Here is a 5000-nt window from a genome sequence, read left to right as displayed (position 1 = left end):
TGCTTTTTAGATTTTGTTAATGTCTCAAGGCAACAAATCACACTTTTTTTTCCATCTCGTATGCATTGTCCAATCACATAACGCAACCCATATGAACACAAAGAAATCTAGGAGTCATCAAAATTTGCACTATCCCCACTAGAGGCTAGCTAACCTGAAGCAAGCATAATGGATGGTATGAATTCATGCCCTTGAAGCTAATTAAATAATTATGAAACATTCAAGGTAACAATTTAAAGCTGAACTGGCTAATCCATTTGATAATTAAGAAGTAGTGACACAGACACAGTAAAGCATCTGTGGTAGTGATGATGATGTTGGTGGTATTTGAAACATTGACTGTTCATCCAGTAATCAATGCCACCAACATTGCTACAAACCAGCTATCTGGATTTTAAATGAATGAATCAACACTAACTTCTGATGTCAAGTTATTGACAAGCAAAGAATCGGATTGGTGTGTGAATGATTGCATAGTGGGTGCTGGTTGCAGTAGGTACAGAAGAATTATATCTTCAATATCAATAGAAGACATTATACTGATTCTAAATCTGAATTTTTTTTTTGAAAAAAAAAAAAAAAATCTTGTTGAAGGATTGAAATCAATAAAATTAGTTTTCCTCCTCACTCACTCAAATGTAAAAGACATTAGTAAATTGTATTCTACTATCAATTAGTCTTGACAGCCACTACATCAATGTTGTCCCCTCCATGCAAAAGAAAAACAAAACTAAAAACGCAAAAAAAAAAAAATGTAAATAAATGAAGACAGAAAGCATTTTTCTAAGAGTAAATATAGAGAAAAAGTAAAAATGTACACTTTTGTACAAAAGATGTTTACAAGAGGCTTTCAAGTATCATATTTACCAATTCAAGATAATCACTAGAATTCAAGGAGAATTCTTTCTAACTGAGTGGTCTGTGTTGTGAATTAACAAGAATCAGTTCAGTAAAAAGCAAATGGTAAGATCTGTTAGTGCACAACGATGACAACGAAATATGATACATAAACATACATACGTACATACATACATACATACATATCAGAATAAATCAATTTTTTTCCATACACCATAAATCCACATATATTTATGTACACTCATACACAAACATACACAATATGTATATGTATGTGTATGTGTGTGTGAGTGCGTCTATGTGTTGCAAGAGAAACACACATTGTAGAAGTGGTAGTTTGTTCAATCAACAAGTGAGACACTCAAGGTTCAATTCCCAGGAGATTATCAGAAAACTGCTGTGTAAGCAAGTATAATGTTGCTTATCATCGTCGTAATCTTTTCAACGTTGGATTGATTTGGATGGGTCACCACGGTCCAAATCAATTCATATTTGAAATTACTGTCCCCTTAGATGTGTCAGTGGACGATGTCTGTCTCCGAAATTTCATTTATTCTTTTACTTGTTTCAGTCATTTGACTGCAGCCGTGCTGGAGCACCACATTTTGGTTGAAGAAATTGACCGCCCCGAGACTTATTCTTTGTAAGCCTGGTACTTTTTTCTGCTGGTCTCTTTTGCTGAACCAGTAAGTTATGGGGATGTAAACGCACCAAAATCAGTTGTCAAGCGATGGTGCAGGAGGACAAACACACATACAAAGAGACACACAAATAAATACATATATATATATATATATATATAAGCTTCTTTCAGTTTCCATTTACCAAATCCACTCACAAGGCTTTGGTCAGCCCAAAGCTATAGTAGAAGACAATTGCCCAAGGTGCCATGCAGTGGGACTGAACCCGGAATCATGAGGTTGGTAAGCAAGCTACTTACCATACAGCCCCTCCTGCACCTATATCTTTACTTTTCACTATGGGCCATACTTAATATGATTTTTAATTACCTGTAAGGCACATCATGTCAATGTTGAGGTGCATGGCCTAGTGGTTAAGGCATTGTCCTCATGATTATAAGGCTCCTTCATTGGAATTTCAACAACATCAACAGGGTTTTTTTGTATGTATGTATATGTGTAGATTGGTATATTTTGTTTCATGTATGTATTCTCATGCATATAGCTGCATGTCTAGACATGCTCATATACACTTAAATGTATGTATGTATGCACATGATTGTACATACAGCTTGCACAAAACATTTGCTTCATCAATTTTTGGCTCGAGAGAACATATCAAATTAGTCGCCATTTTCTGACAATGCTGTTCTCTCCACTGGTGCCAAGCAGAATTGATGTTACAAGGACGTTCAGAATATTTTCTTTCCTTCTTGAAAGAAAATTGTTCATTCATAAATAAATGTTATTCATTCATAAGTAATTTGTCAAAATAGTTGTTCGTTCATAAATAATTTGTCTAAGGAAGGGACAGTGATACACAGGTAAATTTTATGGAAGTAGACAGACAGAATCTTCCTACAAATTTTGAAGTGAAGCCTAAAATTCAGACATTGTTCAACCTGAGACAGTGTGGAATATAAGTGTCTTGTATATCAATACTGTATGGGCTAAATGAATAGATTACTGGGGCAGTGTTGTATGCCCTTACTGCTACAACCCTTACCTGCTTTACAAGTAAGGTATCTCTTACTTTATACATCTAAAAAAGCTTACTGCAAGCAGACAATTTGTTGAGCAGAAAAGTGACAAAAGTTCTTCTACTTTCAACAACCTTAATAGATGTAGGTGTTGTAAGAAGCTTGCTTCTTGGCTACATGGTTCCAGGTTCAGTTTTACTGTATGTCACCTTGGGCTGACCAAAGCCTTGTGAGTAAATATGGCTGGTAGAAACTGAAAGAAGATTGTTGTATATTTATATAAGCTAAGAATTAAGGTTGTTGAAAGGCTAGGCAACCCTATTAAATCCCTTATCAGTAGAACATACCTTTTCAGTAGAACCCCCTGCACTGATAGGAACTGTATCGTATGTAGATTTAGCCCACAAACGAACTGCAAAACCAGAAATGTGGTCTATAGTATAAGATGTACAGAGGGACGATGCAGAAATAAGATAATGACATATGTAGGCGAAACAGCAAGGAGCATAGGGGAGCGGGCAAACGAACATTCGAGGGAACTTAAGGAAGGGAAGAACTCATCAGTTCTGTACCAGCACGCTGAGCAAGAACATAGAGGCTCAATCAACAACATAGAAATTAAAATCTTATCTACACATAGCAGTGATGCAGCACTTAGACAAATCACTGAAGCTACACACATAATAATACAATACATAGATAAACAAATGGAATTAAATACTACATATGTTAACAAAATTTAATTAAACACAAAGAAAAAACACACACACACACACACACACACACATGAACAAATAAATAAATAAAAACAAATGCAAACGAACACGTATTAACAGAGTATATAGGTGATACAGACACTCCCCATACACACATGCACTTACAAAAGACACAGACACATTGAAAGACACGCATGCGTAGACACATACAATAGGAATACGAAATACAAAATGGCTGATAGTGAGCAAGGTGAGACACACATAAGAAGGAAGGAAACAAAGGACCACTGATGAGGTCACAGAAGTGTGACGAAAGAACTCTGGCCGAAATAAGATTAAGATTAATGTAATATAAAGCTGAAGCAAATTAACACCAAATATACAGTGCGTGTGTTTTTATTGGCTAAACTGGCAATATGACCATCCCCAAGTACAACAACATATATATATATAGTTTTAGGGAAAAGAGACAAGGTTCATGAACTCATCGATGAAATATATTTTATACTGTGAAACTTAGTTTAATTTTAATTTTTAATAAATTGAATTTAATTGAGTTTTTACCTATAAATTTAGATTTTATCCCTAATATCATTATTATTATTATTTTATATATATATATATATATATATATATATATATGTGTGTCATTGTGCCTGTGCTTGTCCTCCAGCACCACTTAACAACCGGTGCTAGTCTGGTTAGGATTACGGTTACATCCCTGTAACTTATCAATTTGGTATAAGAGGCTGATAGAGCAGGTACCAGGTTTAATTTTTAAAAATATGTTTTGGGGTCAATTCATTCGACAAAAAATTCTGGAAGACGGTTCTCCAGGATAGCCAAAGTCTGATGGCTGATCCAGTAAAGAGCAAGAAAAAAACATACACACACGTCTATCAGTCTGTCTGCATCTATGTCTACATATCCGACACTGGAACACAACACATGCAGTTCTTTGATCTGTCAAATCCTGTCAAACCATCCAACCCATGCCAGCATGGAAGACAAACATTATAAAATGACGGTGGTGGTGATGATGATAATAATAATTATAATAATACGGGATGGGATTCTTTCAGTATCTATATATGAAATTCATTTACAAGGTTTGCATTGGCCTGGACCTGTAGCAGAAAACATTTGGCCAAAATGCAACACAAGCTGGAAAAAAACTTCTCAACTACACAGCCATGCCTATATATATATATGTACATATATACAGTGTATATATATATATATATATATATATATATATATATATATATATATATATATATATATATAGGCACAGGAGTGACTGTGTGGTAAGAAGCTTGCTTCCCAACCACATGGGTCAAGTTTCATTCCCACAGCATAGCACTCTGGGCAAGTGTCTTCTACTATAGCCTCGGGCTGACCAAAGCCTTATGAGTGGATTTGGTAGACAGAAACTGAAAGAAGCATGTTGTGTATATGTATATGTTTGTGTGTCTGTGTTTGTCTCCCACCATCACTTGACAACCGATGTTGGTGTGTTTACACCCCCATAACTTAGAGGTTCAGCAAAAGAGTCCGATAGAATAAGTACTAGGCTTACAAAGAGTAAGTCCTGGGGTCGATTTGTTCGACTAAAGGTGGTGCTCCAGCATGACCACAGTCAAATGACTGTAACAAGTAAAAGAATAAAAGAATACATACATACATATATATATATATATATATATATATATATGAACATGCTCAAGATTTCAAAAAGATCTGTAAAATTAAAGAAAGTGTTACCA

The 5000-nt window shown here is 35.1% G+C and overlaps 1 long non-coding RNA gene across 4 annotated transcripts in view; it reads right to left on the bottom strand.

Moving 5' to 3' along the window:
• The window catches only part of LOC149132055 (uncharacterized), a 547197-nt gene that overhangs the window by 410782 nt on the left and 131415 nt on the right, over positions 1 to 5000 (bottom strand). The window lies entirely within an intron of this gene.

This window comes from Octopus bimaculoides, chromosome 18 (genome assembly GCF_046866305.1).
Source record: "Octopus bimaculoides isolate indiv1 chromosome 18, ASM4686630v1, whole genome shotgun sequence".
In the NCBI taxonomy this organism is placed as follows: Eukaryota; Metazoa; Mollusca; class Cephalopoda; order Octopoda; family Octopodidae; genus Octopus; species Octopus bimaculoides.
This window is presented reverse-complemented; position numbering and strand designations above follow the sequence as displayed.